Raw genomic sequence first — 16,969 nt, 5'->3', positions numbered from 1 at the left:
CCCACACCCTAACTTGGACCGATCGGTCCTATGCACACACTTACACATTTCATTTTTCTTTTTTCTAACTCTCCAACTCCAAAACCCTCTCAACACACTTCAACCTTCATCCAAATCATTGATTTTTAACAAGAATCATAAGGTAAAAACATGGTTTTAATGGTTGATTCTTAGTTTTGATTCTATAATCTTGAGAAAATGAGGTTTCAAATGAAAAATGGGTGAAAACCCGAGATGAAACCGATTCTAGCATGATCAAGTGATGTATAAAAGTTATACAAGGGATCTTGGTCCAAGAAAGGAGTTAAAAGAGTCAAAAACGAATTTTTACGGTCAAAATCTTTGTTTTGATGTTTTAATCGAAACCATGAAAGAAATGGCTTGATTGTGGGTATAACTTGCTTGGTGTGGTGTTGTTGTGCTTGTAGGTGTTGTATCTAGTGGCTAGCAAAGGCTAGAAACCAAGATCTTTGCGATCTAACGCTAGAAAACACAAGGTAGTTCGGTTTTCGTATGATTTAGATAATTTGAACAGATTGTGATAGACCTAGAGTTGGGTCACGAAATTTCACAGAGATGATCTACACATGAAAATATGAGATCTGTGAATTTTTGGTAATTTTTGGATAAAGGATGAATATTTGGTGAATTTAATGCTCGGTTTTGGCTAAAAATGGTGAAAAATAGCTAAACATCATGAAAAATTCTGGAAAGTTTAAGATAAGCTTTTTATAACATATAAAAGTCACACACAAAATTTCAGATTCATTGGAGAAGTATAAGTAGGCTTTTCGGTAAAACGAGTTCTAGGGATTTCTAGCTCGGTTTTGGTAAAAATGGAATGAAAAATGGGTTTTTGGTTCTGGAAAATTTACAGGGAACTATGTGGGTGACAGGGGTCATCCCTGAAAAATTTGGGATTTTTCGAAGGTCGTTTGGTATTTTCGACATATTTGGTGTTTAAATGACGTTTAAAAATGGTTAAATAAATTTTAGATATAAAAATTAATTCTGGAAAAATTTTATAAAATTCCTTACTGTCAAAATATGGTTTGTACAAAATTTCAAGGTCCGAGACTAAACGGATATTTATTTGTGCTAAATGGAACTTAAAAACAAACTTTTAAAGCTTAAAACGAGTAAACCGGCGAAGTTCGCCTAAGCGAGCTGACTGGTGTTTGAAAACCTTAAAAATGGATGATTTTTATGAAACTAAGTTAATCAAGTAAAAATAAATCATCCGAAAATAATTCGGATGATTTGGGTAATTTTACCCGACTTAACCGTTTCCGGTGTATTAAAGGCGGAAACGGGCCCCGCGGCCAAACGGGGTGTCTAACCGAGCTCTAATTTCACCACTTTAATGAAAATATCAATAATGACTATTTTCGGGACGTATGTGGTCAAACTCATTTTTTGAAAACATAAAGACGAATAACCGTGCTAGGCACGCAAAACGAGAAAACAAACTATCGGTAGTTTTGACTAAAGAACTCTAAGTGATATCACAATCTAAGTCCTGAGAAGTGTATCGGGGTTAACATGGTCCCCGGATCGTGTACGGTACTGGGTTAACAGTGTCCCCGGACGTACCGGTTAACACGAATTTAAGTTATATTGATAGAAATTGTGTAGTAACGATTTGGGGATCGTATTACAGATCTGTACCAGTAGCCGTGCACCGTAGTACGTCTTTGCTCACAAGAAGGTGAGTTTTCACGAGCCCCTTTTACTGAACTGTTTTAAATATTTTCCCGGGGCGGAAAGCATGTTTTTATCAAAGTGTTTAAGTACATGCTGATCGCATGGAAATGAACGTATTTATATAATGTTTATTGTACGGGAATCGTACGGTAATGAATTAAGATGGTAATTGTCTGAGTTGCTAACAGTGTAAGGCCCGAAACAGTGTTCTGGGGTAACCGAGTTCCCAGAGGTTATTAAATGTGTTTCTGGGGTAACAGAGTTCCCAGAGGTTATTAAATGTGTTTCTGGGGTAACAGAGTTCCCAGAGGTTATTGGAAGTATTCTGGGGTAACAGAGTTCCCGGAGGTTAATCGATATGTTTTGGGATTAACAGAGTTCTCACTTGTGGGCTCAGCATAATTACATCGCTTATTTATGATTATTATAATGATTTGTTATGGTTTATTTAAATTAGTGAAACTCACCAACTATTCGTAGTTGACCCGTTTTCTTTACATGCTTTCTAGGTACACTCAAATCGGAATGAGTGATATGTGTTCGATGCTGTGTGCTATTTTGTGGAAGTCTAGAGATCTATATTTTGCATTAAATATGTTAATGTACTATCGGTAACACTTATGTGATAACGCTTAGATGGTTATGAAACTCAGAACAATGTAATACGTTTAAATTAATGTAGTGGTGTTTTCTTTATAAACAATGCTGTTGATATCAGATGTGTCTGTTGCATCCCGTGTACGTTACCGCTGCGGTTACGGGGTGTTACACTATTCCTGTAATCCTTCCACCGCTCTCTCCTGCGAAACTCACTCTTCCTCCTTGAACAGGTTTCAAGTCGTGTAACAATTTCTTGTTACCCGTCATGTGCCGGGAACAGCCGCTATCCACAACCCATTGATTGTTGGCAGCCCTGTTCAACTGTTCCTGCACGATTAAAGCAGATGATTAAAATCTGGGGACCCAAGACCGATTGGTCTTGGGTCGATACATTCCGTACCTTGGCAGTCCAAAGTTAGTATCATAATAATTTCTGTGAGTCCTAACAGGATACCTTCTTGTGGATTGACTATGAGGCCATCCAAACCTTCGTGAATTAAAAGAATTATTACTTAAGGTTTGGTTGTTAGCAGTGAAAAACTGAGATCTATTTCTTTGAAAACCTTGGTTAGTCCATTTTCTGAAATTTGATGGGTTTTCATTTTTACCATTATATTGATTACCGTTAGTTCTTTTCTCAGATTTTGAAGTCCTCACACCTCTGAATCTCTGCTTCAGAGGGCAATCAGCAACAAGGTGTCCTAATTGATTACATCTAAAACAACTCCTGTGTTCAACTTTCTTATCAAAAGTTGTCTTAGATGTTGAGGCTGTATTACTGCCCGTTTGTCTCACATATGGTGGGACATACGGGTTTAGTGGAGACTTCTTTTCAGGTGTTTTATTTTTCTCTCCACTTTTTGGTAACACTTCCTCTTGTTTTGTCTCACTCGACTCAGAAGACTTGTCTGAGTTAGATGAGACAGGAACTGTCTGACTAACTTCTGGTTCTTTAATAGTAACTTGAACTGGAACTGTCTGACCATAGTCAACATCAACAGATTTCTGATTACTAGGATCATAAGTGTAATTATGATTGAAAGGTGGTGGAACTTCATGATACCCAATTCCTCCCCTTTGGGGAACCTTGATCACTAACGAGGTGATCAAGTATAGCGGAGGAATTTCTGAATTGCTCAAGTTTCCTGTTAAGTTCCACCACTTTTACCTGGTGATCAGCTATCTGTTTTTCCCTTTCAGCTATTAGTTTGGTTTTCTCTTCTAGAACTTCATAGCTAAGATCAATCACTTGAATTTTTTCAGCAAGCTTTGCTTTAAGAATTTTAATATCTTTTTCACTAGCTTTAATTTTTACTTTGTAACTATTTTCTCTAGCTTTAGTGAAATGATGATCTTCTTTTAAAGTTTTAAATTGCGCATCCAAACTAACAAACTGATCAGTTATAGTTGTCAGTTGTTCAGACAGATGTTCACACTTAGTACAAGGGAGTTCGGTACTTACCTCGGAGAGCTGGTCTGCCACATCTGCCATGTAAGCTTCATTTTCGCCAGTTCCCTTCTCACTATCTGCAGTTTCGATGTTTGCCAAATTTGCCTGTTCAAATACTTCTTCAACATGCAGATTCCAGTTGTACTCCTCATTCTGTCTGGAAATCATGGCTCTATAGTCATTACCACTACCACTCTGCTGTGTAGATCTGTTTTGACTGCGTTCTACACGTTCATTTTTGCACTCTTTTGCAAAGTGGCCATTCTGCTGACAGTTGTAACAGCGAACCTTCGACTTATCAAACCCTGGCCTCTCTCCGACAAACTTCCTGCCAGTCTTCTTCATGAACCTCTTAACCCTTCTCACAATCATAGCCATCTGCCACTGCAGATCCATCTCCTCCAGATCATCAGCATCGATCTGATCATAGTCTTTATCCAAAATTGCAGGATCAACAATCTTACCCTGAATGTAATTCTCATACGAAGCAATAAAAGATGCATAGAGAGCAAACTGCTGTTCAGCAGATTTAACACTCATGGGCATCTTCAAGTAGTTGTTGTTTGAAACACTTGGGGAAAAACTACTCTTGGTCGCTTGAGGTTGAGAAGCATTTGATCCTCCAGCTACAAAGCACACATCACCGTTCATGTTGAGAGATACATGTTCTTCGTGTGTTGAGTTAGCGCCTGACTCTCCCTTAGAGTAATAAGCAGATGATTCAGTTTTCGAACTTGATCCTGAGTTAACCTTTGCACCATACATACCCGGATCTTTAACCTGATCGGTAGGTGTCTCCTTTCGTACCATGTTCAGTTCAAACGTTCTTAGCTTGTTAACTGCTGTCTCCAGGTCATAGTCAGCAAAGTCTTTGTCTTCTCTCATCAACACAGTATACATCTCCCATTTCGGTGGGAGAGCATCAAGAAGCTTTTCAACAATCTCATCTTTTTTGTAAACAATTGAATAGTTGCTGAGTTCAGTCATCAGATGATAATATCTAGTGATGATATCATCAAGTGATTCATTCTTCAGATACTTGAAGACCGAGAATTGGGTTTTTAGAAGTTTAATCTTTGACGCACGAATTCCCACGTTACCCTCAAACCGGTTCTCAAGTGCTTCCCAAAGCTCTCTGGCAGTTTTATACTTTCTGAAAGTGTGCAGAATCTCTTGTGGAAGAGCCATTGTAATTGCTGCATGAGCTTTGCTTTCGGCCTCATACATTTTCTTCTCTTCTTCTTCCATCTCTTTGTATTTCTTGATCTGATCACGACCCTCATACTCAGCAGTAGGTGGAATGTAACCATCTTGTATGCACACCCACATCTTAGCATCTTGGTACTTGACATATTGTTCAAAACGATCTTTCCACGCTACATAATCAGTTTTCTTAAGCATCTTAGGTGCCTTTGTAGCCGAACCCGCTTCTACTTCCATCTTTACCAGTTCGGTAATGTTTATCGAAGACATCTTTCACAAAACTCAAAGAAATCCGAAAATCAAAATTTTTATTTTCAAACAGCACTGTAGGCGAAGTTGTGGATAACTTCGCTTAAGACTTAACTTCGCGTGAATTTGTAACTTCGCTCACTTTCTTAAATTCGCCGGATTGGCGAAGTTGAGAATAACTTCGCTTAAGTTGAGCGAACTTGGGAGGTAGGCGAAGTTGTGGGTAACTTCGCTTGAGGTAAGCGAACTTGAAGAGGTAGGCGAAGTTGTGGATAACTTCGCTTAACCTTATATCTTCGCCGAAACCCTACTAACAGTGACGGCAACTTCGCCTGATGAACACGATCTTTCTGCAAATTAGATTTCTGGGTTTTTCGAGGTTTGTGAAGGTGTTATGGGTTGTTTATGATTGTAGGAGGTGAGTATAGCACAAAAACTCAGAAAACTCGTCCCGCGAATAGTCGAACGGAACGATTTCTACACCCGCGTGATAATCCCGAACCACACAATCGAGCAATAGCTCTGATACCAATTGTAGGTTCCCAGCCAGATCTACATGAGATATCGCGTTCTACGTAGGTGCGGAATCCCTACGTAAGACGTTACGAGTATAGAAAACAATACGAGCTAACACACGATACGATAATCAAACACACGTTGTATTCCAACCGTAAACACGTGATACTATGATCACAGAATACAAACTCTCTGACTCGAATACACGAATGAACTGGAAATCTAATTAACCAATAAGCCGTAAACAAAACAGCTTATATAGACACGACAACTTCGCCTGGCATGTTCAGGCGAAATTGTCCCTAACTTCGCTTGTCTAACAAGTTCGCCCATATAAGCGAACTTGTTAGCAACTTCGCTTACATACAAAACTCAAATCTAACTAACACGATTACAGACACTCGACACTGAACTACTGACATCATGCACCAACAAATTCAAGAAAAAATAAATTACTCCAAACAAAATAGAATTATAAATAGTCTCCGTTTTATTTCCTAAGGTCCTTTGTAAGCGTTCTTCGCCTTAAACTTTAAGCCAACTGGTAACCTACTTATGCATAGAAAATAAAGAAGATTTTGTCAACACTAGGTTGAGTGAGAATATCACCAGTTTTCACGATATAATAATATATATAGAAATAAGCAAAACAAAATAAATGCGGTAATAAACAATCAAACCGTGAGCAATTAATGTGTCACTTGACCATTGCCATGCGAGCGGGCGTTGGCAACTGTGACAATCGTATGATCATACAATAATGTGATTATGATAAACCTCTCCGAATGCGATAAAGTAAGCACGTAAGCAAGTATCAAGTATCATTTGATCGAAAACACACAATTATACGTTCGCTAGTTTGTGTATGTATGTAATATAAAATAAGTATTAGTACGCATATGTCCCAATACCATTAAATTAGTAAAATAAAGGGGAATGATAAATCTCACCTTATAGTTTAGCGAGCGAAAGAAATAAGAATAAACGTTAAGTAGAATGAGCGAATCGTCTTCTAACGCGTTAACTGAGATAAACCAAACAAACCTGAAACATTGAGACAAATAACTACTATTAAAACCGAAAAGATTGCCGCTGGAATCGTTTCGAACGGATGCCTAGAACTCCGGTTATGAGAAATTAAACGTTTAAGCGAGCTAGTACTGGCCAGAATCCGAACAGCGAATCGGAAGTCGGGTTTTGGTCAGTAGCTCTAAAATCTAGAAACAAAAATAAAAGTCTTCTGGACCGAAAGTTGGTTCCGAGCAGAAGCATGAGAAATTGATTAGTCAAAGTTGTTAACCAATATGCCCTTAAACGGGTTTGAGTCAAATTAACCCGTCAATACCCCTAAATCTCCAAAATTGATCGAGGTTTATTGACAAAGGAATAATAATGGATGATTTACAACAAACAACTTACCCGAAATGTGTATGAATCGATCGAAAAGTGAAGTCAAAGGTTGATATTATGGCAAAGTCAAACACAAAAGCTTGTATCTTCGGGTAATATGGCAAAAACAGAGAAGAACTTGAGGGTATAAGGCAGGTGACGGCTGGAATATGATTATTAGGGTTTAGGGAAGAGTGTGGCAGATGATTATGCCTTGTTTATATAGGATACGCAAGCATGAGTCAATTTTAGTTAATATGCATGATTAAGAAACCGAATATCGTTTTAATGACCAAATCAACTAAAGAATCATCAAAATTCATTCTTGATGAAGGGGTTATTGAATGTGGACACGTACTTAGTCTAGATTAATTTTCTTGGGGCTTAAATCAGGTGATTTAGCCCAAAAATAACAGATTTAGCACTAAAAAACGAACTAGGAAACAAAATAATTAAGAGAATCTGTGTAGGTCAGTGGCCGCGCCGCGCGACCACCTCACCCCTCATGGCCGTGCGGCGCGGCATGCCAGGGGGAGACTTCGTGGTTTGGCAGCTTTGGTCCTTGTACTTGTTTAAGTGTTAATTTTTGATATTTTAAGAGGTTTTTTAGCAAGAAATGACCAATTTGAATAACATAAAGGATATGAAACGAAATTACACTTTTGGATACTTATAAATGCATGATTTTATTAATGATAAAGATTCGAATAACGTTTGCAAGCCGATAAAACAAAAACGAATACAAATACAAAAGATCCGAAATGTTACAGTATCCCATAATTTTGGGAGTTTCGTCCCTAAATTAGAGAATTAACTGTAGCTAACATATGAGGATACTTCTCTTTCATTTGATCTTCACGATCCCAAGTAAATTCTACGCCTTTTTTAGATTCCCAACGAACTTTAACTAGCGGTATATGACTTTGTTTAGTAACTTTATCCTTGTGGTCCATAATTTCAACCGGTCTTTCAGCAAAATACATGGTCTCATCAATACGAACTTCATTGAGAGGTATTTGAAAATTACCCTCAGCAAGACACCTTTTTAAATCCAATACGTGAAACACCGGGTGAACGTTTGAGAGTTTAATGGGAAGTTTGAGCTTATAAGCAACAGGACCAATTCTATCAAGAATTTCGAAAGGACCAATGAAACGAGGTGATAACTTTCCTTTCTTTCCAAATCTAACCACTCCTTTCAACGGAGATACTCTAAGAAGAACACGATCGCCAACATTGAATTCTAGAGGTTTCCTTCGTTAGCTGCATAACTCTTTTATGACTACGAATGGCGAGTAAATTATAACGGATTTAAGCAATACGATCTGTCATTTCTTGAACCAATTCAGGACCAGTAATATGAGATTCCACGACTTCGTTTCAACAAATAGGAGAACACCACTTGCAACCATAAAGGGCTTGGAAAGGTGCCATTCCATTGCTATAATGAAAACTATCGTTATACAAAAACTCGATGAGCGGTAAATAAGTATCCCAATTGCCCCCAAAATTGAGGACACATGAGCGAAGCATATCTTTTGGAGTTTGAATCGTACGCTCAGATTAACCATCGGATTGCGGATGATAGGCAGTACTGAGATCCAAACGAGTTCCCAAGGCTGACTGAAGTGACTTCCAAAAACAAGAAGTAAAACAACCATCTCTATCGGAGATACTGGTTAAAGGAGTTTCATGATGACAAACTATCTTCTCCACATAAATTTGTGCCAACTGATCCACAGAATACGTTTCCTTGAGGAGTTTAGTGGCATTTTGCTTACCAAGATACGGGGGCGATTCAGCACTAGTGAAGTTCTTGTAGTGAAAGTTGCTCGGGGCAGCTGAAGTAGCAGAACCATTTGAGTTGAGGCTCTGGATCTGGGTCACAATCGTAGGTACAACAGCAGCAAACTCCTTAGTGATTCTAGCAGTCAAACGGCAATCATGAGCAGCCAATAAACGACGTTGATTACGACGATGGATTAGAGAAGACATTCTGCGGGGACCAAAGGTGAAATTTTATGAGATAATGGATAAGTTGTGTAAATGAGTCAATGTGAGACAATGAGGAAATGTAACAAAATTGTGTTAGTGATTTATCATGAGTTGAGGATGAGTCGCGATTTAAAATAATGTGAATGATTTTGAGGTATTTAAATAAATAAACAATGTCTATTAACATTCAAAAATAAAATGTTATTGGGTTGGGCTTTCCATGGTAGCTAGAAAAACCAAATTAAATAAGGAAGCATACCAAATGAATTGGCCTCCCATGAGCTTTCCATAGCAATTTGAATGGCCCAACTAAATAACGCAATATAAATTTTGTGAATTGGGCCTCCCATGAGCGTTCCATGGCATTTTAATGGCCCAATTAAATAACGCAACTTAAATTTATGAATTGGGCCTCTCATAAACGTTCCATGGCATTTTAATGGCCCAATTAAAATAACGAGTAACAAGCAATTGAGTTGGTCTGCCCATGAGCATTACATGGCATTTTAACTGACTAACTAAATAACGAATTATCAAATCAATGGAGTTAATCGGCCCATGAGCGTTACATGGTATTTTAACTGACCCAACTAAATATCAAATTAGCGAATCCAAATATGAGTAGTTGGAGTATATTGTGAATCACCACGGGTGATACTTCCAACCAAAATCAAATCGAAAACGGGTTGAGAAATGGATAGTTAGAGTGTTCATGGGTTGCCATGGATTTTTCACCCAACTAAGCATTTTAAAATAAATAAAAATAAAATGTTGGAAGTTTTTTCCCCCCGAATTTAGCCACGAATCATAATGAATTTGGTTTTCATAAAAGGAACGTAACCGTTGAACCGGTCACGTTGACCACTTAAACTTTCGGTCGTATGACATTTTTCTGCTTTGGCCTATAGGTTCAAGTACTATGTTCAGGGTATCCTCCAGGTAAGTAATAGCGTCTTACCTTTGGTTCTTGAAATTGTTTTGCCTAGGCCCGATTCACTGTTCTCTCCCCCTTATGGTTACTACCGAACATGTCATACTCCCATGCTTTAAGGCGCGGGAGTAAAAACAAAACAAGGGAATTCTTAAGGAATTTCTCAAAATAAAAGGCAATCTACTAAATATAAAATAATTTAGAAATATTTTGAAGGTGAGGCATAGCCTCGAAAAATTTGTGTGTGTGCACAAAAAATAAAATAAAATAAATTAAATACTCAAATATTGTAAACAATTAATAAGCACATAAGGCAGTCGGATAAGCACGTATGGAGTCCTAAGCATATTTCTAGGACATTTATAACGGCCTATCTTAAAACATTTGTCTCTGATACCAATCTGTCACACCTCAACCTATGGCGGAAATGTCAGGGCGTGAACTGATTGTTCAAAACTCAAAGGTACTATAATAAAATAAAAATATGACAATATCTATTAAATTAAATGTTTAAAAATTTAATTGCACATACATTCAAAATATAGCAAAACAATTCAAAACAAATACATTATTCCAAACAAAATAGAATTATAAATAGTCTTCGTTTTATTTCCTAAGGTCCTTCTAAGCGTTCTTCACCTTAAACTTTAAGCCAACTGGTAACCTGCATATATGAAGAAATAAAGTAGATTTTGTCAACACTAGGTTAAGTGAGAATATCACCAATTTTCATGATATAAAAATATATATAGAAATAAGCAAAACGAAATAAATGCGGTAATAAACAAACAAACTGTGAGCAATTAATGTGTCAGTTGACCATTTCCATGTGAGTGGGCGTTGGCTACTGTGACAGTTGTATGATCATACTATAATGTGATTATGATGGACCTCTCCGAATGCGATAAGGTAAGCACATAAGCAAGTAACAAGTATCATTGGATCGAATACACACAATTATGCGTTTGCTAGTTTGTGTATGTATGCAATATAAATTAAGTATTAGAACGCATATGTCCCCAAAAATTATTAAAATCAGTAAAATAAATGGGAATGATAAATCTCACCTTATAGTTTTGGCGAGCGAAAGAAAAAAAAATAAACGTTAAGTAGAATAAGCGAATCGTCTTCTAATTCGTTAACTGAGATAAACCGAACGAACCTGAAACATGGAGACAAATAACTACTGTTAAAACCGAAAACATTGCCGCTGGAATCGTTCCAAACGGATGTCTAGAACTCCGGTTATGAGAAATTAAACGTTTAAGCGAGCTGGTACTGGCCAGAATCCGAATAGTGAATCGGAAGTCAGGTTTTGGTCAGTAGCCTTAAAATCTAGAAACAAAAATAAAAGTCTTCTGGACCGAAAGTTGGTTCCGAGCAAAAGCATGAGAAATTGATTAGTCAAAGTTGTTGACCAATATGCCCTTAAACGGGTTTGAGTCAAATTGACCCGTAAATACCCCTCAATCTCAAAAATTGATTAAGGGTTATTGACAAAGGAATAATAATGGACGATTTACAGCAAACAACTTACCCGAAATGTGTATGAATCGATCGAAAAGTGAAGTTAAAGGTTGATATTATGGCAAAGTCAAACACCAAAGCTTGTATCTTCAAGTAATATGGCAAAAACAGAGAAGAACTTGAGGGTATAAGGTAGGGCTGGCTGGAATATGATTATTAGGGTTTAGGGAAGAGTGTGGCAGATGATTATGCCTTGTTTATATAGGATATGCAAGAATGAGTCAATTTTATTTAATATGCATGATTAAGAAACCGAATATCGTTTTATTGATTAAATCAACTAAAGAATCATCAAAATTCATTCTTGATGAAGGGGTTATTGAATGTGGACACGTACTTAGTCTAAATTAGTTTTCTTGGGGCTTAAATCAGGTGATTTGGCCCAAAAATAACAGATTTAGCACTAAAAAACGAACTAGGAAACAAAATAATTAAGAGAATCTGTGCCGGTCAGTGGTCATGCCACTGCGACCACCTCACTCCTCATGGCTGCGCGGCACGACGTGCCAGGGGGAAGACTTAGTGGTTTGGCATCTTTGGTCCTTGTACTTGTTTAAGTGTTAATTTTTGATATTTTAAGAGTTTTTTTTAGCAAAAAATGACCAATTTGAAGAACATAAAGGATACGAACGAAATTACACTATTGGATACTTATAAATGCATGATTTATTAATGATAAAGATCTGAATAATGTTTTGCAAACAGATAAAACTAATACGAATACGAATACAAAAGATCCGAAATGTTACAATTAAGAGCTTAATGCTCTGATACCAATTGTAGGTCCCTGGAATGGATTAATATAGGATATATCACAAACTCTAAGGGTGCAGGATCCCCTTGTGTTTGATTAAGAGTAGTAAATCAAACTAGAACAATAGAAATAACGATTAAACCAAATGATGCTTGTATTGAATAATAATACTTTATCTTTCAATACACGACAAAATCACTTCACAAGATTGTGGCTGGAATGAACAACTTCTTAACCCTAGGTCGAAGATTAGTTTAAATACTACATATCTTCGCCTGTTACATAATAGGTGGAGTTATCACAACTTCGCTTAACCTACAACTTCGCTTATAACCAACCCGTTTAAACATAAAACACAAACAAAACATGTTGTTTACTACATACAAGATAAACATTAAACCTATTGAACTAATGGCAACCCAAAATGCACCAACAAACTTGTTTCTTTATTAGAATCTATTGGTTTTCAAATATTGACCCTAAGCATGTCAATTTCTTAAAGGTTTCTAAGGTCAGTGGGAGCAGTAAAATTCATATAAAACTGAAACTTCTGATAAACCTAATAATCTGCTCAGGAGGCCATATAGGTTTTAAAACATACTAAATTTGATGATTGTGTAACCTCCATAACTAAAAAAATGAAATGGATGTTGAAAAGTTTTCCGATCTTACCTCTTCTAATTAAACCATCAGCATCAATCAATCTTCTTAATGGAATAAAACTATTATTAGCAAAATTGACTCTATAAGTCAAAATAACATTTAGGCTTTGGTTGAATCACCTAAGAGTGTCATAACTTAACTGAATCCTATACAAATGTTAAGACACTAAGAAGCATGATTGATTATTAAAGGTTACATTCAAGAGGTAATAAATCATCAAAGAGGAGGATCACTGGTCAAGTAGCTTATAATAGCTAAGAGCTACATTATGTAAACATTAAAACAAACTTTCCCTAACAACTGACTTATATATTTAGATGTTTCATAAAAACAACCTGAAAGTTTTAAACTGAAGGTTAAAGAACAATCAATATGCAAGTCACTAAAATCCATGTGTTAGTTAATGCAAACATCATAATGTGATGAAATCTTAATATAATTATTTTCATCAAGAACCAGTGGATTAATGTACTTGTAACAACCTCGGTTTTCTATGTACTGATTCATACCCGTTACTCGACCCGTTTTATGTTCGGGAAATTTTAACACCGAAAAGTGCGAACTTATCAAGAAAGTATTCTAAAATTTTATATTTGTTTATTATATTTATTTAATATATATATATTTAACTTTGGAAGATGTACAAATTTAACCCAAAATACATACTTTAATCCTTATTTGTTTCCACCACCAATCTCCAGGGACTGAAATGCAATTTGTACATATCCTCTTTATAACCCCATTTAACCAGACCCGTAACCCGTTAACCCATGACCCGTATACCCAATCCGCGACCCGTTTAGCTTGCTTGAGCCTCAATTCTCATTCTAAATTAAGAATTGGATCGTGTTTGTGATTTCCCGTATCATTATCGGCCTAAACAACTCAACCAATTAAGAATAAGATCAAATCAAATGTGTATTGATATATTGTATAAACCGTCATAATCTAGGATCAATTATATAATCTAGGGTTGATTATAACGCAATTGCTCGTGTCTGCATCTCCTATATAACTCAACAATCAAAACCCCTAACCCTAATTTCATTAACCTTGGTCGTAGCCTCTGTTCGATACTGGTCTTACCGCCGGCAACTACGGTGGTCATTCTCCCTGCTTCCATCGTCTTTCCAGGTAATTGGAAAATGCATTTTTCTCGTCCACCATCAGTGAACAAAAACCCTAACATTAATTTGATAAACACTGAACGGATTGATCGATTGCAAATCTAGGGTTCATAATCAAATTTGGTTTATTTAATTGTTGTATATATTAAACTGTTTACAAACTTAAACCAACTTACACCCTAGCACAGTTGGCTAGGGTGTGTGTGTTCAATTCTGGTCCGGCCATAGGCGCGGGTTCGAGTCCTGGCCGGCCGAAATTTTTGTTATTTTTATTCCTTTATTGTTTTAAGTTATTATAATTAATATTAAAATTAAGTGAACATATTTTATTCAAACCGACATCATAAAGTTAAACGTTTCGTGTCCATTAGTCTCGTTACAAGTTTTCGTGTATATGTGTGTGTGTATATATATGTATGTATGTATGTATATATATATATATATCTTATTAATAATAAATCATCATTATTTTATTAAAACCGACACTAATATTGATGTTTCTCATTGTAAAACGTCTTTATAAATTTGCTCATATTTATTAGATATATATTATAAATATATATATATATGTATATAAGTATATATGTATTATTTTTAAAACAAAACTATAATAAGCGTATTAAATGTATTAAAAGTGTTCACTATATTTTTTACCATCAAATTTCGTTAAGATTTCCAAAATATAAATTTTTTGATAATTATATAATTAAGTGTTTATTATTATAGAATATCTCAAACTAATTATTTGTGAGTTCGATTATACGATAAATCATGATTTTTATAATTAAACGATAACAATAATCCGTAGAGATCAATCATTCAATCCATAACGTACCAAATCATAATATAACTCAAATCATATCAAAATCCTAAACTCGTTATACGTATCATATCATTTATAATTCACTCATAATATTATTTAATTAGGATTCTTGTCAATAATTCTCGAAGAGTGTGATTTTCGCTTTCTTGTCGTATTCATTCCCATTTGGCTTATTCAATCAGTTGAGTTTATCATTCCCCTATTTTACAATTTTTCTAAACGTTTTGGGGACCATATGCGTGCGTATTCCGTATTTCATACTATATATATATATATTCAAACAAATGCATACGTGTTATTGTGAGTGATTTAATCAAACATACGTGCTACTTGCTTACTTGTATTACCATTCAATCAATCGTATAATTGGATTACTATTCAATCAATCATATAGCGGGTGTTCCTGCTGGTGACCAATGCCCGATTAGCTTGGCAACGGTCTACATACTTGTTTATGGTTTGATTTTATTTACCACACTTATCACGTCATGCTTATTTATATTGTGTGTCAAAATTGGTGATATTCTCACTCAACTTTATGTTGACAAAACTCTATTTTATACGCATATGCAGGTTGCTTTTATTGAAGATTGAAGTTTGGACATGTAGACAAGACCTTAGGATATAATCAAGTTAACCTTTATTTGAGTTTATATTTGTATGTTTTAAATTGTTTATTGTATTTGGATATTGTGTGTGTAGTTGGAATAAAATAATTAATTAGATATTCAATTTTAACTTTGATAGTATATTCAAGCCGTAAGCAATTGGATCACACCCCTACATTTCCGCCTTAGATTGGGGTGTGACAGTACCCACCTCAAGATGAGCGGGAGCAACTAAAACCAAACTTGTCCTTAACATTCTTTTGACAAGTATATGTTACATAAGCCAAAGCATTGTTCATGCAGACTTTGATATGATTGATCTCAAGATACCCTCACATGATAGATATCATAATACTTTGAGATAGACCAAAAGGATGTTAGTTTTGTTCCATAAGCTTACTTTAAATGGGGTCCCTACGCATGTAACAAACTATATTGCTCTTCTTTAGAGGATAATAGGATCACTGAGATTATTTTCTTATGCTTCATTAAGTAAAAGTCTTATGTAGTTTTAAGACTATACTCGTGTAAATATTAATCAAATTGCAACATACTAGATATGTCTAGACTAATGTGAAGCATCTAAAAGAGTATTAAAATACTTAAAGGAAATGGGAAACTATAATTTAAAATGAAGAAGTGAGAACTTAAAGCGATTGATTACTCTAAACTTTGTTATATTCAAAGATAACGTAATGTAATTTTTGGGATATATCTTACGCTAGCAGATAATTCTATCTCATGAAAGAGTCACAATGAATTGGTAACAACAACTTAAGTTATAATGACATAATATGTTGATTAATCACAATGCAGTTGTCAATAAATGTTGTTGAATATTTATTAGTGGACTCATAAGTTTATTTAAACTCCATATAAATTATATATTGAAGACTTACTGTGAAAAGTCAGCTATCATGTTTTCTCAAATAGTAACAATTCAAGAGGTGCTACATTAAATTTGATATGAAAGTAATTATTCGTTTATGAATGAATTAAGGAAACTAAATTTTCATAGCGAATACATTCATGATATATTTAAGGATTCTATAACTAAAGGTTTATCGCCCATAAGTATTATGAAAGCACTTATAATCATGACGGGTTTATTGATGACCATGTGCAACTGCGTATCATACTGTGAATTGATTAATTATCCTCACAAGTTTTCATTTTGTATGTCTTTTAATATGTTCTATATGTATAATGACAATAGACAAATTATTATATAAATCAAACGTTCTGAAGGGCTTACTTGAAAATTTTGATAATAAATACTTAGGTTTTAAATAAGGACTCCCGTATGATTAATGGGGATCTTGAGCTGATGTTCATTCAATGACTATATTTCTCTGTTACAGTTTAAGTTTAAAGCTAAAATAAGTGTTAACTCCTGATCAGACGTATTTAATACTCACAATAAATGATTA

This window comes from Bidens hawaiensis, unplaced genomic scaffold (genome assembly GCF_021521415.1).
Source record: "Bidens hawaiensis isolate Kalapana, Puna unplaced genomic scaffold, B.hawaiensis_p1.1 tig00025120_1, whole genome shotgun sequence".
NCBI lineage: Eukaryota > Viridiplantae > Streptophyta > Magnoliopsida > Asterales > Asteraceae > Bidens > Bidens hawaiensis.
This window is presented reverse-complemented; position numbering follows the sequence as displayed.